At 38.9% G+C, this 26,252-nt stretch overlaps 1 protein-coding gene and 1 pseudogene across 4 annotated transcripts in view; both read right to left on the reverse strand.

The window, feature by feature from the left end:
- The window catches only part of PARD3B (par-3 family cell polarity regulator beta), a 1,001,728-nt gene that overhangs the window by 122,435 nt on the left and 853,041 nt on the right, over positions 1–26,252 (reverse strand). The window lies entirely within an intron of this gene.
- Positions 17,360–18,699, reverse strand: LOC144617250 (small ribosomal subunit protein uS2 pseudogene; annotated as a pseudogene).

Genomic DNA, 26,252 nt, shown 5'->3' on the forward strand with positions numbered 1-26,252 from the left:
ATTTAGAAACTAACATCCCACATTTTGAAATCCACCAATTAATATTTTCGGGAGAAACTGGTTGGATCTTGCAAAAGGGTTTAGGGACTAGGGAAGAAGGGCACAGAGGTAGATTTTCTCGGGGTAATTGGGAAGCCCTTAGCCCTTACCCATTGCCTTCAGGCTGTTGTCAGAACTTCAACCCTGGTTCAGCTCAAGGCTTTGATCTCCCTTGAAACACGGATGGTATGGATGTCTAGCTCTGGAAGATGGCATTCATCTGTATACGAGTTAATGCTTTGTGGACAAGTTCTGATACCAGGAGGGAATTTCTGATACCTAAGGGCCTCGCAGACCCGGTAAGGGATTGGGTGAAGTGGAGTGGGGCTTCCCAAACCAACCCTCTCCAAGTTTAGTGCTGAGTTGGGATATTAATGGGACTGAAGACTGGTCACTGATGTCCAAAAGAAATTACAGAGTGTCTACTGGATACAGAGTGCTGGCCTTTGGGCCAGAAACCCCTTTTTCCATGCATACGATATCCCTTTCTGTTTCACGAATGCTTGCTCACCTCCTTGCAAACACACTCAATAGCAGTAATTCAGGAAGATAAGGTGGATATTGTTTCCCACATTGGAGCGCTCCATACTGACATCTGAGGGACCATAAAAATGGAATTCCTTCCTTCCGACCCCCCACTAGACACAAGAGCAAGAAAGAGAGGCAAACATCATGTGCTTCTTAAAGTGTTTTAACTGAGCAAGAGTCTGACAGCAAGGAAGACGCCTATTTACCTCTGGAATGCTTTTCAGCTGTAGCTACTTTATTGCTTTTGTTAAAACCAATGCCTCCAATTTTTTTCACTTGAGATGTTTAGACATATTCCACAACTGCACACTTCAGGGCAACTGAACATTAAAAGAGGATTCATACGGTTGAGGTATGACTCAAATTTTGTGGGAGACGGCAGCTAGAATGGCAAAGGGAGTGAACCTATAAAAAATTCAGGAGGAATGTTTCCATACACATTCTCTATCCTGTACCAAAGAGAATAGTCACAGAATTGCTATAAATATATACGAGCCAGACTCCGTGCCGGTGTGTTGATCCACTCATCAAATAGTTTAGATAACTAATCATGTAATAACCCGATGCATATTCCTTGTCGTTTAAAGGGGGGAAAGGCAGTTAAAGCGCAAAAAGTGAACATGTGCAGAGTTCAGGACGCAGTCCTGCATCAGGGTTTCGCGCTGAGGCTTGACAGCCTGCAATTTGACCAACAAAGGCCAGACATATAGTTACTGAATTTTGTTTGAAGTGCATCTTCACATGGCATCAACTCGGAATCCACCCACAAATAACAAGGGATGTGAAGACAGTGTCGGCCTGTATAAGCAACAGATGTTCTCATTACACCACCAGAACACCCAAGGCAAAAGGTTAATATTTTTGAGGGAAAAAATGTTAATGCTGTAACCACGAAATAACATGAGACAAATGCACGATTAGGAGATGAACTTCACAGCTAATAAATTTAATAAATGATTCCTTAGTTTTACAGGGAGATAGAAATGGTTCATGTGGGACTTAAACCAAAAACTTTACTTTCAAAGTCTTTTGCACACTGTAACTCTAATGAGAGGATAATGGGAAATTCATTCATGCTAAAGGAAAGAAAAAAAAAAAAAAACGACTACAGGAAGATGGTCCAGCACTGGGATAATTATGCCATGCACATAAAACATTTTCCAAGAGGTCCAATAGATGTAGCGTCAGAACTCTCCAGCCACATTCGCTGCTGGGGCTTGGGGGGCTTGGAAAAGTCACAGCCGACTCAGAAACTCATGCATTAAGGGTAGTGATTGGAAACAAATGGCGTGAGAAGCCTACTTAACATGGTTTCACTAGTGATTCTTTTCAGAAAAAAAAAAAAAAAAAAAAAAAAAAACAACCCAGAGAGGAAACATCACCATTCTACCTAATGCATTTGTTAGAAAAATGTTAAATTAAGTCATTTGCAGTCAAAGTGAACAAATTGGAGGTCTGCTTAGGTGCACCGGTGGCTCACCCTACATGCGTTCCAACAACGTGCGGTCTGGCTAAGGAGATAGCTAATTGACTATTGTTCCTCCCATCGTTTGTCCATTAGGATAAATCCAGCCTGTGGACACTGAACCTTTCAAAGACAAAGAACTGAATTAATTTTGTACTTCTACAGTGCTTAATAAATCTGACACTGTCTGGTGGTTTTCTTCATTTTCGACCACTTGACAGCTACTGTGATCACAACTTTCAGAGAATCTATTTTCCTGTGTAAAATTAGCAGCAATAAAACAAGCTAAGTGGAATATGACCAAATCACAGAACCCGTCATATCATGGAATTTCAAAAAGAATCCCGGAAGCATATTGGAGACGATTGGTATTATGTGCCTAAATTCAAAAGGCTGCTCAGAATCAGAGACACGCATTTAATATCAACACAAATATGATGTCACTTCATTTGCAGAAGCAAACAGTATTCCTATCACCAAGGAGCGGCCTTGTGTGGTTGAGGCTCCTCACAGTAAAGGCTCAGGACCTTTTCTTTCTTAGGCTGACATTTGTATTGAATCAAGTAAGTTCTTCTTCATGATTTTTCTTTTCTAATGGACTTCCCCCTCTATATATGTTTTCAGGAGGGAAGAAAAGCAAAGGGCAGCAAAACCAGCCTTAAGTGCTTGGCAAATGATCTTCCTGAATCTGGACCTCATAAATCCTATAAAATGTTATATTTCAACAATAGGCTGCAAAAGCTTTTCTCTCCACAATGATGAATCCCGGCTTCAAAATTTATAGTTTCATCTCAGAAATGGACTATAAAAAGAGACTGACCTAGCTGTCTATCAACTGAGTCTGACAACAGCAAATAAGGTGTGAGCTTTCAATGTCAAATATACATTTAATATTAAAATTCTCAGATTAAACATTGCAGAGGGGTTTCCTGCGCCACACATGCTTAGGGGAGTGGTGACAGATGGAGCCTGTGTTGTCATAGCAATGTCCAGACCCTGATGTGACACTTCTTTCACTGGCTACTATGAGGGCCTTATTTTCCAATACTGCCTATTCAAAGGGACCCTCTTCTACTTGGGGGTAAGGGGGAGTCGATTAAAACAAGATCCAAACAGATGTGGCTTAGTTCTGTGCTTAAAAGACCCAGGTGAGCAATCATTCATTTTTGTCAAGAGGGGTATAAAAACCTGCATCCAAATACATCTTGATAAATCCAAATAGATTTTTTGAGGGAAGAAACAGAGGTTGATTCCAATAACTATTCCTCTTGGTAATGGAGCAAGGCTGAGGCAGAATGAAAACCTCTAATGGTAATTTGAAACAGACCTGTGCTTCCATAAAAATGCTTAACCTCACTAGGAAGCTAGGAAGTTCAAAGTGAAATGATAAGGTACTATTTTTCACCTAATTAGCAAAGATTTAAGGGGGGAAAAGAGATAACATTCAAGTTGTCAGGTATGGGGTGAAACGAACTCTCTCCTACGCTGCTATTCGAAACATGGCTTCAGTTTTCCTGGAAAATGTTGGCTACTATGCTGTAAGCCCTTAATGCATCATTTCCCTTCTAGGTATCTTAAGGAAATAATCCAAGCTGTGTAGGAAGATGTATGTAAAAAAGTGCTTATCAGAGAGTAATTCATAACACTGAAAATTCTGAAACACCCTAACTGTTTAGCATTAAGGAAAAGGTTACATAAATTAGGGTACAGTTAGGCAGTGTTGTTTTTACACAACCATTAAAAGGGATGGTTGTGAAAAGATTAATTGGCACAAAAGCACAACATAATGATAAAAAGGAAAGATCCCAAGATTTATATATGCATATAAATATTACATATGTATATGTGTATAAACGTGTCAGCACTATGCACAAACACAAATTATATATTTCATACACAATGATATTCAAGAAACAAGCCCGGGAATAATCCTCTAAAATGTTAAGGACGGTCAAGTCTAGGTTGTGGGCTCATTGGCGATTGTAGGTTTGTTTTCTGCTTTAGCTTTTTGGTTACTAAAGTTAATATAAAACATTTGTTATAGAAAATTTAGAAAATAATAGTGTAGCTTAACAAAAACATAAAAGGAAGATAGATAGCACTGGAGCCAGAACTGACTATCCTGGGGTAGAAATGTGGTATGTATCAATGGGGTAGTTTGAGAAGGAGTTTTCCTTCTATCACATTGGGCTTTCTCATCTTCTTTACCAGGAGGAAAGGTAGCAGCGAAGAAGAGTGGAATCGTGAAGGTGCCTTGGTACTCCATCAAGAAAGCTACAAATATTAGTTACTTTAAGTCTAACACAGAAAGAGAGCGAAAACATTTCACTGGGGACGACGAGTGGTTGCGGATTAGGTTTACAAAAATATAAATTTGGGAGTGGAGGGGTCGTTTAAATTTAACAAAGGGAAAAAAAGAGTTCCCCTACTCATTAGGTGTCAGACTGAATCTCACTTCTAAAACGATATACTCAAAATGGCACGTTGGGAAATGCATAGGAAAGAGGCATTTCAGTTAGTGCATGCCGCCTTCCTGCTGAATGTTATTCCAGCTCTTACTAATGATGTAAGATACAACCAACAATAATGAGTGAAACGTGCCCTACCGTCAGGCAGTGGAAAACCAGTAGCGTATAAACAATTTGGATTGTAAAACCCTCTAATGGAGCTTAATAAGAGAGCTAACATTTAGACACAACAGGGCCGAGACAAGATGTGACAGTTACCATAACACAGAATCTCATTACTTTGTTGGTCGTCTGAATTATAAACAGAATTTTAAGTTTGTTTGTATTTTTCATAAGTGATCCATGAAAAATTAACCTGTGATTTGAAAGGCAGAATATTGCAATGGGTAATATGCAAAATTTATGAAAGAAGTCCTCTTTTTATTAATGAGAATGGAGAGTTTTTAGAGGTCTGGCAATTGAAAATTACCATGGGAGTTGATTATAATGGGAGACAATGGGGGGATTATATAGTAGGAAAACTATCATGGGAGATTTCCTAGCCCAGAACTCTCTTTCTTTATGAGCTTCTCCAGGAGTTACTGGCATTTGTAAAATGCCAAGCTTCTGCTCTAATGGGTCACTTCAGCTTTCAGTTTTGGTCATTTTCTTTCTTTTTTAATTTTTTTGGTCATCAGTTGCTATTCCCTCAAATCCAAGAGACTATCCATTTCTCTATTCATTTCTGTCCCGTTCTTTTCTCTCTATTCAGCTTTTCCTACTCTCACTTATCTCCCTTCCCCCTTGTGAGAAGCACAGAATCCGAGAACCAGAAGAGATGTCTACAGCTCATCTTTTCCTCGATTTACTTTGCTATACTATACGTTTGAGGACTTTCCAAGGTATCAAATGGCGTTCTAGAGAACCTGAGAGCTGTGGGGCCATTTTTCCCCATCTTGTTTTGTTCCACTTGGCTTCTGCTTCTGGGAATTTTAAGCATCAAGTAAGTTTTAAGGATAGAGAATTATTATTTCTTGGGGATGTAGTAGGTGAGGTCAACATACATTCACCTACATGTAGTAGGTGAAATCAACATAATTTATTCAGCCCACCTTTTATGATATAAATTATACCATATATTATATATTATCCCATATATATGACACAAAATATTTATTATTATAAAACCCAATATGATGGCCCCTATGTACTTTAAAGACAAAACTTGACTGTTTTAGCAATGGACAAAATTTAACCTATATTATGTTACTAATATTTTAAAAGTGAACATCTTTTTTTTTTAAGTTCGTGTATTTATTTTGAGCGAGGGAGAGAGAGAGAGAAAGAAAGAGAGCACAAGTGGGGAGGGTCAGACAGAAGGAGAGGCAGAATCCCAGGCAGGCTCTTCACCATCATCACAGAGCCCGATGTGGGGCTTGAACTCATGAACCGTGAGATCATGACCTGAGCTGAGATCACTTAACTGATTGTGCCACTCAGGCGTCCCAGATAATGTGAACATCTTGGTTCTAATCTTAAGAAAACCAGGACAACTTTGAAAGGCACTGAAGTGTGTGTGTGTGTGTGTGTGTGTGTGTGTTCATGCGTGTGTGTAAATCTAGAGAAGGTGTAGTTTTTCTTCTTACCTTTCCGTGACTTCATAAGTTGAGTAGACAACACAAATGATACAGTTTACGTATGCAGAGAATAACAATATGTGTTAATCTATTTACACCTTTCTAAAACGAGCACAGGAGAAAGAAATCTAATTCCAAGACTATAAAAGCATTGCTGGCTAGAGGGAAGCCAGCTAAACAAAAGAGCCCTCTGACACACTGAGCGCTGACAGAGACCAACCTTGCTCTTTTTTGTTCCAAGTAAGCTGAGTGACGATTCCCTCTTCTCTACAACTGTGTATCACTGGGTTAGTGATGCTTTTGTAAAGAGGGTTTGACAACAATGGAGAGTCTCCTGCCTGCTAAACAAAAAGTGACAACTCCATTTGAAAGCTGTCCCTAGGTGTATTTTACGTGCAGAAATTATCTGTGACAACCCCAATCAAAATAAAGTTTCATTTCGCTTGGAACACAAATGGACGGTACAGTATGTTATTTGAATGGTACTGTTTTTCCCAATGAATGGTTATGATATTTTCTAGTGAGTTTCTCATAGGCTACTATTTTTAAACTTAGAAAACAAAAGTAGGTTTTCCCTAATAATGCCGTTTTTGTGTAAGCTAATGCCTGTAACTTATGAAAAACAATGTATGTAGAAAAAGGGATTGAATATATCAATTTGAAAAGCTAGCTCTGGGGACATAAAACCAAAATGTAAAGTGATAAACCATGTTTCTACCTACGGATCCGTGGACGTATGTGGGCAATCTTACCCTGCTCAACAACACACATCAACACATGGATCCACCCACAAAGACGAAACCGTAAACAACACTTCCGTCTTCGAATTAAAGGGTATGAGCAAGGATACAACTTGCAATTTGTTAAATGTCAGACTACAAGGATCAATGCTTCCTTCTGATATCTGATACACATCATCCCTGGGCTTGAAAAATCACAACAGACTTTGTTTTAAAGAATATTTTCAAAATGCACACCTGTCTCCTATTATAGGCCAGGGTGCTAAGAAATCTGTTTAAGAGTTTCCCATGATTTGATGGTAAATTCCATTTAATTTTTTATACTATTTAAGATAGGCACAAACGTTACTTTCTCTGCCTCCGCCCACAAAGTATCCTAAAAACCCCCAAAAGGCAGGGCCCACAGCTGTTTGAAACCTCGTTAGTTTTACAGGTACGTACGTCTTCAATAGATTCTAGGCCAGAGGACCAAAGGGAAGAAGGGGGAGAGATTGCTCTGGAAATACTGATAGTGACTTGCCTGTATTCCTTTATTCCATAGTCCTTGCTCTTTCTTGAAAGGTTGTGATATTATTATTGGAATGAAAGGATTCTCTTTTATCTTTTTTAAGGGAACATTTCTGCAAACACAAACAGTTTATAATAGTCTAACTACAAATTTCGGTAGTCCATTGCTGTAAGGGAAAAAAAATTACAAAGATGTGTGTGTGTGTGTGTGTGTGTGTGTGTGTTTGTGTGTGTGCGTGCGTGCACGCATGCGCACGTGTGTGTTTGTAAAATTCCATTGCCAAAAGCTTTTTTACAAATCTCATAACCCAAGTTCTCATTATCTAAGGACAGGAACACCTGGATAACAGACAAAAGAGATTTCCAGTGTGAGAGGTTAGGGAGCGTCACACTATTGTTCTAATTCCTGAAATCTGGGGTTAGTGTGAAGCACTCCTGCGGAGCTGAGCAGAGGGAGTTAAGGGATGGATCCGTGGCACTGTGGTTCACAAAGAAGGTGGCAAAACGGTCTGAGCCAGTCAGAGAAGTGAAGCTCAAAGGGAGTATGGGGCCTTGGAAAACAAATGCTCATGACATTAAAGATTTATTTTTTATTTGATTGTTAAAGCTACCGTGGAGAGGAATAAGAAAGGGAAGGCCACTGCTGGGAGGAGATGCTTTGACATGATAACAGCACCAGAGGAAAGGCAGAGCAACCTGAACTCCTATTTTGCTTCCATTAGAGGACTGCAGAACCATATAATTTTGGAGCTGGGAAGAAGTGCTGAGATCACTTAGCCCCACCCTCCCGTCTTCCCAGACGGGGAGATGCAGAGACGGTATGTGACTCATCTGACATCTCCAACAAGGGAAGGCAGAAGAGAGGCAGAAAAGAACAGGATGGTAGGAGGGAGAGAAAAATACACGATCCAAGGTGCTTTAAAGGCATGCCAGTTGCTGGTACTCACAAATTATGTCCACAGTTTTGATAAGAGCTGGGAGGTGTGCCCTTAGAAGCATGGATGGTATCTCTGAGAAATTACAGACCATGGAAGATGTGTCCAGATACTTGAGGTGAGCAAATCACAGTCAATTTTTTTAATGGCCAAAGCAAACTCTAGAAAACTAGAGTTAATAAGTTCAGTGCTCATTTCAAGCAAAATTCTCTGGAATGTATCAGTAGAAGTAACTGGAGATCAACAAGAGTCAGTGACAAATATTAGGTGTGCAAAAGAGTTACAAAAATGTAATTGCCAACAAGAGCCTTCTCCCTTGGTGGAGCAGCCATATTGGGCTGACTGCAGCTTCTGAATAGTAAAGACCACCTTGTGCCCTTAGAAAGTGTTTGAGGCAGAGACCAGATGGAAGAGACAGTGACTTGTGTGTCCTGGGAAGTCTTTCACCTAGGGGAACTTGGCAAGGAGGCATTTCCTGAAGTAGGATATACTACCTCAATCCTGAGAGACAAGGACCAGAGAAGCCTGTGGGATCACTGACACTCAAGCGTCACTGCCGATTAGGGGGAAGAGACAACCGGAGGGAGGCTGTGCTGACTGGGAGGCCAGACAAGTCATATTAGCCCAGGAGGTTGGCCAGGCCAAGAGTGTGACAAGAAATCTCTGTGATCTTAAAGCTAAGAATGGAGCCACCTGGATTCATTCATTCATTTAATACATATTAATTGAACACCAGATGCCTCAGTAACTACGCTGGGATCGGAAACAAAATATAGTTCCTACTTCAATATCTCATTGAAGAAATAAACAAGTAATATCTGTGCTAAATCCTGAGTAACACATTGAACTTCACCCAGGGGAAAAAAATGCATAGAGAGAAATGGCACTATGGCCATTTAGAGCAAGGGTCTTGGGTAATGCAACCAAGGTTGTGGGCCTTAGAAAGTTGGGAGGATAAGGACAGCTTTAGAAAGAAGAGCTTCAAATAGAGAGTTATATTTTGAGAGGCATTTGTAAAAGGCAATGCATGTAGGGAGCAAAAGACAATGTTCCCCAGTTCAGCCACTCTAGCATCCCAGACTGAGCCTTGTCCAGGTTAGGGTAGCGTGTCACAGGGAAAGCACAATGGATCAGAAGAAGTGCTCAAGGAAGGTTGGACCCAACGGCATTTCCTCACTGGGGAAAGGCAGTGCACAGACAGGCCAACCAAAGCTACCCATTCTCATGGATCTTCATAGGAAAGAGTACGGGTGTGTCGCTAAGGGAGATGGAAGCCTCAAGAAGGAACCCTACATCTCTAGCTTGAGCAACTAGGTCACTAATGGTGCTCTATATTGAGGTGTTAGAGTCACAAAACAGCAGTAGTAGGCAAGAAAGGTTTGTAATTAAAAAGGGGTATTAATTAAGTGAAGACCAAGTCTGTCATTATAAAATTCTGGAGACATGACATCTTGAGAGGGTGATCAGTTTACCAAGATTAAGAGTTAAACACAAGGAAAGAAAAGGTTCTGCTCTAAAGCACTTTCTTCACTATTCCTGGCTAGAATGAATACCACTGGTAAGGGAGGAAGGATTGCAGTTAAGTGAGAATCACATGGGTGTTATACTGTTATAATTAGTCACCTTCTGCCTGAGTTAGCTGTTGACAAATCTTTATATGATGGGACTACATGTACTTCTGTGTGAAGGCCGGGCTCTATTCTCCTGTCTCAGGTAGACTTTTAAGTTGAGCTAGATCGTTGGTTCTGTCTTCTTCCAGGCAAAACAAGGACAGATCTGGGATGTGATTAGACTTGCATCTTGTCTCGCTCAGCCCATTTTGGGATTACCTCACTGTGTAGCAGCTGACACTTAAGTTGGGGCACATCTCTCTAGACATGGAAAAGGTAGAGCTGACAGATCTGTTCCCTGGGAGTGGAAATTGATTGTTTATGTGTCTTTTTCTTACTCTTGCCGGTAAACTCTGTGAAAGAGAGCAGCAGTTTGGGGTGTAAGATAAGAAAAAGTTTCCTGCTGTGGGAGCTACCCTTAAATGAGAGGGTCTTCCCATTGCCCTGTACTCCATATCGGGAAAACTTCAAATGGAAGCATCAGCCACCATTGGAAGTATGTTGAAGGGATTGTGGTATGTCCAATATGGCAGCTAATAGCCATACGTGGTTGTTGAAAACTTGAAATGCAGCTGGTCCAAACTGAGATGTGCTGCAAAGTGTAAAATACACACGAGATCGTGAAGACTTAATATGAATACAGGAGTGTAAGACAGCTCTATAATAAGTGTTTTGAATACATGTTGAAATTATATTTTGCACAGATTGGGGTAGATAAAACATAGTGTCAAACTAATTTTACTTCTTTAAATGAGGCTACTAAAAACTTAAAATTCTACACGCACTTCCCGTGATATTTCTACTGCACAGACCTGCTGTAAACTAATGTCATGCAGCCCCACTGTCCTGACATCAGGCTGGTCTTAATGATTCTGTTCTTGACTTGACTGTTTCCCACATAGAGAAGAAGTTCTCATTAATTGAGACCATCTTCCCATTTGTTACAACTCAGTGGCATTTTCCCACAATTAATAAACACACTGAGATGCAACCCAACCTCCAGAAAAAAATTTCTTGTTTTCTTTCTTTCACAGTTATAAATGGTTCTAGTGGTATCAACTTTTGTTGTTATTGTTCAAAAAAAAGGAATAAATAATTTAATCTCAAATACTGGCATTCAAACGAAAACACCCAAAAGCACATACTCTAAAAACTTTCACGCAAACTAGTTTCGGGTGCAGGTCAATGGGGATGATATCCTTTATCAGAGAAGTTAATATTTAGTTAAAATATTACCAATCCACAAATAATACATGATTCTAATATAATGGCCTTTATATCAAATGATGGGATAAATAGAGCCATTGAGACTCTTAATTGAATGGGGTGTGGTGGGAAACATGGATTAGTTATTTGCAGTGAAAAACCTTTTCTTGGCAGGTTTGTAACAGTGCTCGAGAAAAGAAATCCAAATTTATGTCTACTCATATGTGGAGACGGAGCATCAGAGCATGTTGCTAACGTGCAAGCGGCTTCTCAGAGAGCAGCAAGAGGTCAAAACAGGGACCCTGCTGCAGGCCCAGGGCGGCAGTCACAAAACCAGCATGACCAAAGAAAGCCATACTCTCCCTTCCAGGAAACAGAGCCCGAGCGAGGCTGTGGGATGTTCTGGCCCATTAAGGCATGAGCTTTCTTGGCCATCTCACTGATAGGACGACATGACAGCTGAAACTTCAGAAGGTCTTAAAAAGATTTGCTGCATATTTATTTTAAATGATTAAAACAATGCCAACGAAGCACTGCCTTTTTCTGGTCTGCACCCTCGCTAGTCACAGTGTGGTCCCGGGGCCAGCAGGGCGAGCTGCACCGGGAGCTTGTTAGAAATGCAGAACCTCAGGCCCACCCTGGCCCTCTGGAATCAAAATCTGCATCTTAACAAGATCCCCTGGTGGTTCCCATGCAGTGCTTGAAAAGCCAAGCTTTGCCTTTGTAGAAATACAGTCTCTGTCACAGCTGCTTCCTTTCTGTATGGAGAACCCCACGGAAGGTGACCTCCCGCATCTTACTTTGCTTATGAAAAGAGCACCAGCGAGTTGGGGATCCTGGTTGGAGGTAGCTTCCTACCCATCACTGGTCAATTAATGCAGCTTTTAGCTGCAATTATTGGACATCACTGCTCCCCAGATGCTTCTGGCGTCTACAAACAAGTTTTTACCCCATCCTTTCTATGGCACCGGTTTTCTCCTGGAAGTACCTATTTTCTTTCCTTTTGCATCAAGTTGATTTTTGCCAGAATGGAAAAGCTTTGAATTATCAGTTTTTCTAACGTGAACCACTAATGCCTTTCTTAAAGCAGAAGGTGCTTGCCACTCAAACGCCCATAATTGCAGCAAGAATTGCCTCTGGCCTGGGGACTGTTATTCAGCAGCACTATTACTTCCCACAAGGAAAGGTTATAGATTTGGACTTTTTGCACATGGGGGAACAAAAATGAGATAGGATTCCAGAGAAAGAAAAATAATTTTTAAAAAAGAATTCGATAGTCAACAGCACAGTGGTTAAGTGTCTAGGCTCTGCGTTCGGGGTAACTAGGTGTAAATCTTGGCCCAGCCCTGATGATATCAGGCCAGTTCCTTGTCTCCTCTGCAACTAGGTTTCCTCATTTGAACCTTGGGGACAGTCCTAGTACCACCTGGTCAGGTGGTCAGAAGGTGAGGTGATACATGCAAAGCAATCACTACAGCGTCTGCCATAGCAAATTCTCACTAATGTGTAGTGTTAGCTATTATTATTCATAATCCTTAATTTTATTTCTTATCAACATACATAGTTTGGTTTCTGAGTGACATTAGGCCAAACTTCAGTTGCATTCAACTAAATATGTAGATGTAAATGTAGCAAAACAACTTCTTTAAACATGCTGAAATGTCAAATTGCTCTCATTGTCTATAGACCAGGAGGAAAACTATCTGACTTACTAGAAATATAACAAAATCCTACCATTGCAATGGTGCAGGTACACAGCCTCAGCATTATAAGGTACACTGTTGAACCTAGAGCAGCCCAGTGTCGACTAATTAACTTTTCAAGACCTCCAAGGGGTCTCATGGGTTTTTTCCAGGTTTCACCAAGCCAAAGAAGGCTGGAGAAGAGGAAATGGGATTAACTTCTTGATTGGAAGGGTGATTAAACACTGGAACAGGATACCAAGGGAGGCTGCAGGATTTCTATCTCTAGGGAACTTTTAAACAGGAGACACAACTGTCTGGCCTACGTGATTCGGGTCTTCTGCCTGGAAGCAGGCAATTGAATGAACTCAAAAGAAAAATTATCTTTAATGTTCATGTTTTTTTAAAAAACAGGCAGAATTAATTTCCTTTCCAACTTATAGGAAAATACACTCCTGACTGCCCTCCACCCCGAGGTTCCTAGCTCCCCTCCTTGACCACTCTAACTGTCCTTAGCATGGCTGTGATTTACTTGTTCACATGCCTGTGTCTCCTCCACGAGACAACATGGTCCCTGAGGCGAGGGCACAGTTGTTGCATAGGCACACCTGGACACCTGATTCAGAAGAGGAGTGGGGTAGCCATTTAATTGCACAGATGGGAAGGCAGTTAAAAGAGTCTTTGAGAAGTGCCAGGGTGGCTCAATTGACTGGGCAACTGACTCTTGATTTTGGCTCAGATCATGAGCTCACAGTTCGTGAGTTTGAGCCCCACATCGGGCTCCATGCTGACAATGAAGAACCTGCTTGAGATTCTCTCTGCCCCTCCTATGATCTCTCTCTCTCTCTCTCTCTCTTTCTCTCTCTCTCTTTCCCTATCTCAAAATAAGTAAAATAAACTTGAAAAAAAAGAGAGAGAAAACATTAAAACATATAAAAGAAATAAAAGAACTTTTGATATTTTCCTACACACAACTTTGAGGTAGCTGATTCATTCATTTATTTATTCAATATTTATTGAGGTGAGCTATGACAAATGAATTAAAAAAATAGTTTTATACCACCTCCCATGCACAAGGTAAACCTTCCCCTGAAGAACCCATGGTAGAGCCAGAAGTACACAATCCATTCTTGTACCTCCATGGAGCTAGCAGTTTTAGATTTAAAGAAGTATCCACTACGGGGGTGTCTGGGTGGCTCAGTGGGTTAGGCATCTGACTTCAGCTCAGGTCATGATCTCGTGGTTTGTGAGTTCGAGCCCCACATCAGGCTCTGTGCTGACAGGTCAGAGCCTAGAGCCTGCCTCAGATTCTGTGTCTCCCTCTCTCTCTGTCCCTCTCCCCCTCGCACTCTGTCTCTCTTTCTCTCAAAAAGAAATACACATTAAAAAAAAAAAAAGAAGTATCCACTGCAGGTTGAAAACAATATACTGCAAATCTTGGCCTCTCTCACAGAATTAGAATAGCTTCTTAAAAACCCCATGGGTTTTACCTACTCTAACTCAGAACCATGCAACACGTAGAAAAGAAAGAAAATATGGCTGGCTACCTGAGATGAAGGTTTTAGTACAGATCCCTTCAATCTAACACTTAGCACTAGTCCATTTTCCTACTTGGTAGCTTTTATTCCAAAGGAACATCCCTGAGGCTACCGTTACGGCTGCATGGTGTGTGAGAAGGGTGGGTTTTCCTCCTTCAGGAGGCCCGCTTTGTGAAAATGCTCTCTTGGTAAACAGAAAGGCCACAGTCTATCAGGATTTCAGTTCAGCATGCAAGTGACTGGCCTATAAACATAATTTTTTAACAGCTTTTCTTCAGCAACTCTGACTGTTTAATTAATCTTCAGCCATTAACCATTCATTTAAAATGCCACTTACGAAATCTTAATTTTGCACATTATCAGCTGGTTCACAAATAGCTAACCATGAGCAGAAGCATAATGATCTCTCTCTCCCTGTTCTTAGAACTTACCAAGCTTATAGCCAATTTTGGCTTCTTAATTAACCATATGCATATAAGCACTTAAATTAAATGACAGTTTTTTTTTTCTCAAGAATTAATGTGCAGTGAAATGTTAACACTGACATCATTCTGCTGTCTTTTGAAGGGCTTGAATGCAGTGCCTTGGCCAGGCACTGGCCAGGCCACAAGTACTCTGGATGCCCAAAGGTGATACAGGTGTGAGAATGGTCCTCAGACCAGTTGAGTTCCCCTTGTTGATTTTACTCTTGCAATGATATTATGCATGCATTGTTCAAATTCTTCAACTTTCATCTTTTAAGAAAAATAGGAGAGGTCATCCCCAAGACATTCTTTAGCACTGGGCATTCAGACACAACAAATCCAGCAGCATATTCCTTTTCCATGGTTGACCCCAATTAGGTGAGTCAGTTCAAACCAAATAAGAGGGCAGGGAAAGATATTCAGGGCAAAAAAATAATTGTCAGCTGATGCTAAAATGACTTTTTCTCTAACTAGGCCTCTGATTATTAGAGCCTACAGGGAAATTACTTGCAATTTTACAGGTGTCAGCTGGGGTCGAGGCCCAAGCTAAAAACTGGGCACAGAATTGTTCAGGATGGTTCATCATAGAACAGGAAGGCTTTGACCCATGAGCCAGTGCCTGGGTCATAGCTGAGATTTGATGGATAGCCCCCATCAAAACCAGCTCCAGTCTTTAGGGACTAGACTATGAGTCTGTAATTGATTTGATTGGTGGCAGTAATAAACATTATATTTTGGAGAATTATGGTAATCTTGGGCATTTTTCTTTTTCTTGTTTTCAAATACAGAGATCCCAAGGACAGGCCTAAAAATAATCACAAATGAAAGTTGTGTTGCATCATCTACTAAAACTCCATGCTCCTGGAATGAGGAAAATTGTTAGAGGTTTATTAAAAATGTTTTACAACACTGTGGGAGTGAAAATGGGAAAAATAGCAGACCGTTTTCTGAATCACAATGTGAATTGAGGTACAACACCTCTGAATTCATTAAACACGTAGTGTAGGAGACACATCGGTGGTTATGAGCCTCGTTTTAGTTATATTATACCTGTGCAAATTACTGAAGCTCGTTTTGACTGAGAATTCATGTGCAGGTGTCAAAAAAAAAAAAACAACCCACAACCAAACAAACATTGACTGTAATTAGAAACATAAATGTACTGATTGACGAAAGAACTTAGAACCAAACATGCGCATAAACAATTTGAGTCTCAGCAAACTTGGCATTTTGTAATCCTGTTAGCAATTCAGTTTTTAATCCAAGTAAGTACTTAAAATACAAGCATATCTTGACTCTGCAATTTCTGAGGCTGGATTCCAAGAGAATGACAATTTAGCCTCCTGGAAGACCTTTCAGGCTGAAAGGAATCATGATAGCTTTCCAAAGAACACTGTATAAAATTCACTAAGCTACATCCATTCTGTGATTCCTTCACTGATCATCAGTTCATCTAATAAACATGTATTGGGTACCTACTATGTGCTAACCTCTGGGAATGCACATATTGAAGGTAAGTCTTGCTCACAAAAAGGTACAGTCTGGTTAGGCCAATGTGCAGTCACCCACAGAGTTTAGTTTTGATTTTAGTATTTTCCCTTTCAAAAACTCCCTGAGCATTTTCCTTTGAGTTAAGAAAGTAAAGGTGACTGTCAAATTGTTGAAAGAAGGAAGACAACTTAACCTAGTGACTCAACCAAGTACGGAACCCAGGCCACCAGTATCAGTGCCATGGGCAGCTTATTAGAAATGTCAATTTTAGGGATCCACCTCAGAACTACTCAGTCAGGAACTTGGTGGTTCAACAAGCCCTCTAGGTGATTCTGATGCAAAGCTCACATTTGAAAACCATTACCATGGATACTTAAACATTGAAATTTAACTGCAGAGGCATACATGTGTCAGATTAATAAGGCATCTCCTAGCCCTGAGAGTAAGTGAGGGGTTGGAAATGGGTTAGATTTCTGGGAGTGAGGATGCATGTCCCTGAATAGGCTGAGAATGATGGGTGCCCTGAGATGTGGTGAAGAAAACGGGGAACCTTTTCTATATTGTGATCTGTGCTACGGCATACCTCTTGGGCCAGTGAAGAAAAGGTACCATACAGACTGATTAACTCATCCTCTTTGTTCTCTGTCTGGTGTTGGCAAGAGAAACTTCTTTCCTTCTTCCCACATGCCAACCTTTCTACATCAGGATTTCCCCCCATGCTGCTCTTCTGTCTGCAATGCTTTCGTTTCCCTTTCACCACCAAACTACTCTTGGCTACTCACTCTTCAAGTCCCAACTTAAATGTCACTTTCTCAGCTAATCTTTCCTTGATCCTTCACGATGTCAAATATGTTTCTAGCACCTGGTGCTTCTCCTTGGTAGTACTTATGATTAAGGAGTATTTAATATTTGTCTTCTCTAGTAGATCATAAGTTCCATGACATTAAGGACTTTGTCCAAATCTCACTCAATAAATATTTGTTGAACGAATGGGGATTTTTTTTATTTATTTAAGAAACTGTTTCTTTTCTGTCAACCTTATTTCCAATTTGTTTGCCTTTGTGGAAGAGCAGCTTAAGACCACTTAGTGGTTGCTGTTAAGCATTCAGTGGTCTGAGCAGTGGGAGGTATAGACTTCATTGGGGGGGCTTCAGTGGGGGGGCTGAGGACTCCAGTCTTCAGTAGGGAACTTCATGCCTTCAGACCAGCCTGCAACTTCAGGTTGAGTAGCGATGAACTCAGGAGCAGGAGCAGTCCATTCACCCTGAAATTCCTCCTTGGACACAGCCTTTTCAGCAACGGCCTGCTCTTCCTTTTCAATCTCCTCAGGATCTCTGTAGAAGCAGAGATCGGGCATGACCTCCCAAGGGTGTTCATGGGCAATGGTGCCATGCATGTGCAGAACTTCCCAGGTCAGCATCTACCACATAAGACCCACTGAGTGAGCTCCCTTGTTGTTCAGGGATGGCAATGTCCACAAAGCACAGGGGAGAGTCAGTTACACAGACCAATGGTAGGCAGGTTAGCATAAGATGCCTCTATGAGAGGCTGGTAGTCAGCCCTGGCATCAGGAACCACCATAGGCCTTGGCTCTCAGAAGGCTGCCTGGATCTGGTTAGTGAAGGTTCCAGGAGCAAAGTGGCCAGCAACAGGAGTGGTTCTAGTAGCAACAGCAAACTTCAGCGCAGCCCAGTGGCCAGTATTCCTGGATGACATGACGCTGACATTAGCTGGGTTTTCAATGGCAACAATGGCATGGAATGCCAGCAGAGACTTCTCCCAGGTGCCCTTCAGATTTAAGGTAGACACCACCACTTTTCTTTATTGATGTGCTCTTCCATCTGCAAGTCAAGGTTGGTGCCACCTAAGTGGGTTCCTGTTGCAAGGAATTTGAGGACAATCTCCTCCTTCATTTGCAGGACATTAAGGGCTCCTGCAAACTTGTGAAAGGTTCCCGTGAAGCAACAATGGGAACACAAAACAATGCCGTATGGACACGTCCCTGGGTGGAAAGGCCGAATGGGGAGTTATTAAATCATAAATTTTATGGAATTCAATGAGTATTAAAGAACCATGTTTCCTAATACATCATCAGCGGTAATCCCCTTTTCTTATATTTTTAGATATTTCTATTTTCTACTTCCTTGCCTGATGGATCTAGTAAAGGAAAGGGCATCTTAACCAACAGTGGCAGAAAAATGAGAAAAGAAATGGCTAACATTTGTTTGAGCACTTAATATGACGCAGCTAGTATTATAGGTTTGAGCTGCATTAACTCTTCAAGTATCTAAAAATTCTATGAGACATGGTATCATTTTTTACCCTGGAGGTGAAGAGAGGCTCTGAGATGTTAGATATTCTAGTCAAGGACCACAGAGTGGTAGAATTCAGATTTACACCTACGATTCATACCCAACTTCAAATTCTATGCTTTGACCACTAGAAGAAAGATAATCATCTCAAGAGAAGTAATAAACTGACAGTTAAATACTGTTCAAGGGGCAACACAATATATGCAAAAGGTCTTAATACTGAGAATATATTAACTGTTCAATGAATACTATTATTAGATACCATCACCATCATCATCACTTCCCTCATCCTTAGTCTTGAAAATCCTCATAAATATGCTTCTAGAGCCTAAAACCCACATCTGAACAGATTCTGGACATACTTTATTTGATAATAGTTAAGTTTGGAGAAATCCTCTCACAGACAAAAAAGACCCAAAAGGAACTGAGCCTCTTCAAAAGTATAGACTCAAATGATATGAAAATTACCATTGAAGTCTACTGCTTTACATTTTTTGCTTCCCAGTAAATCGGTTTTGAGACTTGGAAATCACATACGCTTGTGAAAGTTGTTTTCCAGACTCTAAACTGGAATAAGGCACATTACAAGCCTTTTGGTACTATAATGTCCCAAAGTTCTAAAACACTTAGATCTATATCTGCTTCTTGTTCTTGGCATTTCTCAATTTTTGCTCACTTAAGTCCCCAGAAAAACCAATTTTTAAGACACTTGCCAGCTTTCACCAATACCGGCCTCACTATCAAAATACAAAGGCAGGAACAAAGCTGCAGCAAGCAGAAGCCATGGTAGAAGTGGAGCGCCACCGGATTAATTCTTTTTATGGAAGAACGGAGACATTAACTGCAAGAGAAAACAAACCTATCCTTCCTCTTGCTCAATATGGTCCCTGAAATGGTAACGATGGCCTGGAGGGTCTCTGAGCGAGAGCATGGTAGGGAGAGACACTGTTTGGAAATGCTATTAATGTAAAGGTTCACAAGACCAATGCTCAAGAGCATAGAGTGACTGCTCTTCTGTGGGGCATCAACAAGAAAGACCAACATGAAAAACATTGAATGCTAATGCTAATGACCAATCTCTTCTACACCTTGCCCCAAATCAGTATATATTTAAATTCAAATCTGAAATTGTTTATGAGTGCCTACTCTGTACCAGATCCTATACATGTGGCCTTCATATATAGTAGTAAGTTTAGTCCATTAATAACAAAGTGTATTAACTATAAATTTACATTTATACGTTAATGTTACGTCATAACATTAACACTTAACATTAAAAATGGATATGGGAGTTCCATTTTTGACAATGGTAGAATAGTCTGCTGCATTCTCACTTTCATGAGAAGAACCAGAATAGCTGGACAAACATGAGGAAAAAACCTGCTTGAAGGCATTGGAGAATGAAAGGAGCCAGAACTTGAGGGACCAAGATTGATTCTGACATGTAGATAAGCACACTGAATCAAGCTTAATATCCTGTGGTACTTTTCTCTGCAAGTTTTTTGCTAATTCATAAGTGGCATAGAATCAGATGCTAAAAAAAAAAAAGAAAAAATGAGAAGAGCTTAAAGGCTAAGGGACTTGGAGACTAAGAAGAGATTTTGACATTCTCATAAGATTGGCAAGATAGAAATTAGAGTCCATGGTCTACTTAGAAAGAAGGGTCTGGTAAACAACTCAGATTTATAGTTAGGAAAACAAAAAATACATCCCAGGAGTATGGGTAAACGACAAATAGAGTACCCTTTACAACAACTAAAATCCAGCTTCCAGTCATCTAAATCTCAGACGAGAATAAATCAATATGGCCCTAAACTGCCTGGCAGAAACAAAATAAGTCCTCTCTGGAAAAATAACGTTGGCCTGACATTATTTCTACAATTTTCAAGCACTATGTCTAGCATTCAGTCAGTGTACACCAGGAGATAGGACCAAAGGACTGAAAACAAAGTGGAAAATCAAACAATAGCTAATTAAGATACTTATATGATTAGGCATGGTCTCAAAATAACTGTAATTGATATAGTCAAGAAAAAGATGACAAGATGGAGAATTTCATCACAGAAGTACAATCTCAGGGTAAATTAAATGGACATGTTAAAACTGAAAACTACCATAACTAAAAATAAGAGCTCAATAGATGGGTTTAATAGAAGATTGGACACAGCTGAAGGCAAGATCAGTACACTGGAAGACAAGGCATTCAAAAATAACCAAACTGGATCAAAGGTTTAAAAAAAAGATGAAGCAGCACAGAACAGAGATCAAAAAACATGTACCTGTATAAAAAGATCTAATATTTTTGCATCATTAGAATACCAAAAAAGGAGAGAATTGGACAGAAACAACAGTTGAAGAGATATTGGCTGAGAATTTTCCAAAATTGATGAAAGATAGATTTAAGAAGCTCTACAAACCCTTACCCAGTTTTAAACACAACAACACGTATGCACATGCACACACACGTAAAGCACATTTTAGTAAAACTGCTGAAAACCAAAGACAGGGGAAAACTTTAAAGCAAGTGAAGACAAAAAGGTACATTATCTTCAAAGGAGTAACTGACAACAGACTTTGGTGAAGACACTGAAAGCCAGAAACAATGGAATGCTATTTTTAAAATGTTGAAAGAAGAAAAAGATCTGATAACTAGATACCCAGAGAAAATACTCTCAAGAAGTAAAGAAAAAATTAATAAAAACATTTTTTAAAGGAAATGAAAACTGAGAAGATGTGCTACATTACAAGAAATACTAGGGAAGTCATAAAGGTTAAAAGGAATAATATTCTAGATGGCAGCAAAGATATCCAGAAGGAAATAAAGAAAAATAGATATAGTTAAATAGTTACCATATAAAACAATAATTACAGTGTACTTTATGGCTCAAAACATATGTATATTTAAAATACATGAAAATATAGCCTAAAAAATAGGACGGGTTAAATGTTGTTGAAGTATTCCAAGTTCTACACATTGTTTAGGAAATGAAAAAAGTACAACAAAGCCTTGGATTGTGAGTAACTTGTTCTGCCAGTGTTCTGCGAGATGAGCAAACATTTATAATACATTTTAACTTGATAAATGAGTGATGTCTTGCAATGCAAGTAGTATGTGATGCTGAACTTCACATGATCACAACTGAACCAATGGTTCTTGTCACTCTCTCTTGCTGCGGGATTGTGGGTGATCATCTCCCATGCTTTGATGCTTCATCTCAGGCTGCTGTGTTAGGTAGAAATCAGTGATTTTTCAGAACTTTGGAAGGTGCCCACAACTGGAACTAGTGTATTTTTTGTCACTGCAAAGCATCTATGGACAGTCCTTTGCTTTTCCATAGAAGAGTAAACTTAGGAATTCTTTGCTTCATTCTAGGTCAGGCTGACTGCAGATATAGACTCTTTCCTCTGCTGCCTTATTGTCAGTTAAATTTAACATAGTATATGACAAGAGTTTATTAATACTGTACTGTAGTCAACATCTGAGTGAGCATATACAATGGTCCCCATGCATAAAAAGATTCCATGGAGCCAACAGATAGCAGTGATTCTGTTAGTGATAGTGAAAGTCGTCCTATACAGTAACCCTCTTCTTTCTTGTCTCCCTCACACCAGCCACGAAAGTTTTTAAAGGTAAGTGCAGGTTTGTTTATTTTTCTTCATATTTTGCATTCTCTTTATTATTTTGTGTTATATCACAGTATTGTAATCATCTTTATATGAATATTTGGAATGAATCATCTGAGTTTCCATGATTTCCTATGGGGAAATTCACTTTGATATACAGGTGCTTTGGATTACAAGCATGTTTCTAGAAGGAATTATGCTCACAAACTAAGGTTTTACTACACTACTTTATTTTGAAATACAATAAATGAAGAATGCATCTTTTGAGTATTAAAGGAACTAAAAGGAGGGTAGAAGAATGCATAACAAACTCACAGAGGTTACACAAAATTGACTCATATAAAATTCTTGGTTAAAACATTTTAAAAAAGGAAAAAAAAGGAGAGAAAAATAAACATAGAATAGGTGGAAAAATAGAAAATAGAGAATAAGTTAGAGATTTAAACCAAATTATATCTGTAGTATCATTAAGTGTAAAACAACTAAATACTACAATTAAAATATAAATTGACTGGATATCAAAACAAAATCTATTATATGCCTCTTTATAAAAGACATACTTTAAATGCAAGGATCCAGAAATGTTGAAAATAAAAAGATGAAAAATATATACTAAACAAATATTAAGCAAAAGAAAGATGGTACAGCTATATCAATATCAGACAGAGTAGACTTTGAAGCAGTAGTCATTACTAAGAATAATGTAATAAAGGGTAAATAATGTAGTAAAGGGTCAATTCTCCAGGAATACATGACAACCATACAGTTTTATGAAACTAATAACAAGGTTCAAAATATAGAAAGCAAAAGTTGACAAGACTAAAAGGAGAAATGAATACATCCACAACCATAGGAGGTTATTTTAATTTTAAAACAGGAAGTAAAAAATCTACGGAGCATATTCTCTGACCAAAATGTGATAAAATCAAGAACAACAACAAAAAGGAAAATCTCCCATTATTTGGAAATGAAACAACACACTTCTAAATAATCCACGGATCAAAGAAGGTTCAAGGAAAATTAAAAAACAAACAAACATTGAACTGAATGAAATACAAGCACAGTATGTCAAAATACATAGGATACAGCTGAAGCAGAGCTGGAGAGAAGTTTATAGCATTAATGTTTCCATTAGAAACATTCCATAAATGTCTCCATTAGAAAAAAAAGAAAGTCCCAAATACAAAATCTAAACTCCTTATTTAAGAAACTAGAAAAAAGAGAGAAAAAAGACAACAAAGCAAGTATAAGGAAGGAAATAATAAAGAACAGAAATCAATAAAACTGGAAACAAAAATAATAGAGGAAATTAATAAAACAAAATAAATAGTTGGTTATTTGAAAAAGTCAATCAAATTGACAGCTCCAACAAGACTGACAAAGCAAAAAAAGAGAGAGGACACAAATTACAAATGTCAGAAATGAAACAGAGGGTGATATAACAGGGTCTGCGGTTCAATAAGGGAACATTCTATCAACAGAACAATAAGGAAATGCTAGGAACAACTCCATATGTAAATTTGACAACTTAAATGGACCAACTCCTGGAAAGGGGAAGCTACCATGATTCACACAACATGACATAATTGGAGTAGTCTTGTAATTATTAAGGACATTGAATTATAATTAAAAACCTCCCAAAAAAGAAATCTCTAATCCTAGATGGTTTCTCTGGAGAATTCTACCAAATGTTTAAAGAAATAACACCAGTTATATACAATGTCCTCCAGAAAAAAAAGAGGTAACACTTCCCTTCCCATTCAATGAAGCCAATGAATCCTGGTATCAAACCCAATGAGAGTACAAAACAAAAGAAAACAAAACAATAGACCAATATCTTTCATGAACATAGATGTAAAAATTCTTATTAAAATATTAGCAAATGAAATTAAGTAATACACAAAAAGAATTACATATCATGACCAAATAGGTTTTATTCCAGGATGCAAGGCTGGCTCAATGTTTGCAAAACCATAAATGTAATCTAAAATGCTAACAGGCTAGAAAAGAAAAATCATATGATCATATAAGATGAAGCAGAAACATCATTTGACAAAACTCAACATCCATTTATGATGAAAAAAACCCTCATAAAACTAGAAACCAAGGATAATTTCCTCGATTTGATAAATATATATACAAAAAAACCTAAGTGTAGCATGATATTCAATGGGGGAGAGATCGTATGCATTTCTCCTAAGATCAAGAAGAAGTCAAAAATATTTGTTCTCACCTTGCTGTTCAACATAGTACTGGAAATTCTAGCCAGTGAAATATGGCAAGAAAAGGAAATAAAAGGCCCAAAAGATATAAAAAGAAGAAATAAAGCTTATGTTCACACAAAAACCTGCAGATGATTATTTATAGAGTTCTAGTTGCAGTAGCACCAAACTGGAAACAACTAAAATTCTCTCAATAGGTAAATGATTGAATGAATTGTGGTGCATCCATACCATGGAATATTACTCAGCAATAAATAGGAATGAACTACTGAGAGCTTGGATGGATCTCAAGGTCAACAGGTATGTGAAAAAAGCCAATCTCAGAGGTTACATTGTTCCCTATTTATTTCATTCCATTTAGGTAGCATTCTAGAAATGACAGAATTATAGAGCTGGAAAACAGATTAGTGGTTGCCAAGGGTTGGGGATGGTGGAAAGAAAGGTGTGTAACTATAAAGGGATAGCATGGGGAATATCTCTGTGGTGATTAAATAGTTCTGTATCTTGTCAAATTTCTGGTTTTCATATTATACTATAATTAATTATATCGATGTAACTATAGTTACACTTCACTAAGAAAACTTAGTGAAGAGTACAGGGATTTCTCTGTACTATATTTGCAACTTCCCGTGGCTTTATAAAAAGTTCAGAATAAAGAGTTAACAATAACTATGACTATATAAAATGTGACTATATGTAATAACTATAAGCATATGGTTATGAAAAAGCAAATAAAAATACATGAAGTCATATTGGCCCACCAAATTAAAAAACAAAAACAAAAACTACTAAATGGAGAAGAAAGAGCTGTTTAGAATTTTTCACCCAACTTCAGTTCATTCCTAGGTGATTCCTAGTAATCTTAACGATAGAATGATGTAAATGCCTAGATACTAGCATATATAATATTAACTTAAGCTTGAATGATTCTTATTAACTGACAGATGCTTTTTTGTATATATCTGTATATAGTATGTATATATGTAGTTAAATCCTTGTAACAGTCTTATGTAGGCACTATACTTATGCTCACTTTATAGATGAGATAACTAAGCTGGTGAGAAGCTACAAAATCAGTAGAGAAAGTGGCATAAGAATATCCAGTCAGGCTTTCCTCTGGCTCGGGCCCAGACCACCTACTGACCTTGATGTAGAAAGTCCACTGTATTTGCATTGAAGAGAATATTCTTCCTAGCCTTGTGCTCAGAGATGTTAGCAATTTGGAAAGTGAGAGGCTGAGTAATGACCAAGTTTGAGGGAATCCAGAGTGCTTGCTCGGGATTAATTAAAAGTCTGTGTAAAGTTACATCTCTTGAATTGTATTTCTGGATGGGTTCTTATCAATCCTCAGTCAGCTCTCCAGAGGGGATGGCATTCCACCACATATAAATATTAAAACATCTCTTTAAGATGTTGGATATTTAGGAGTACTAATATTAAAACTATCTTTTACTGCCCTTCTCATCCCGCTGATTATTTAGTGTTTGAAAAGATAAATACAGGAAAGCAATTGACCTAACAATGGCCTATACCTGATTACACATTGCATTAAATACAGAAATTATAAAGAGGGCACTTTGGAATCTGTCTTTAACATCAGCAAAGACTGTAATGAAAAGGTATGTGGCTTAGCCTAATAGATTAATGCAAACCACAGGTCACAAGAGGCCTGGAGTAAGTGTGGTAGATTAACACAAATCTAGCACTACTACAGAGAGGTAAGTCAAGGCCCAAGGATTCTGATATGTCTTTGTACCTCCATAGCCTTGAGTAGAGTGCTTTGTACATGATAGGCATCTAATATT

The sequence above is a fragment of the Panthera onca genome, chromosome C1, assembly GCF_046562875.1.
Source record: "Panthera onca isolate mPanOnc1 chromosome C1, mPanOnc1 haplotype 2, whole genome shotgun sequence".
NCBI classification, from domain to species: domain Eukaryota; kingdom Metazoa; phylum Chordata; class Mammalia; order Carnivora; family Felidae; genus Panthera; species Panthera onca.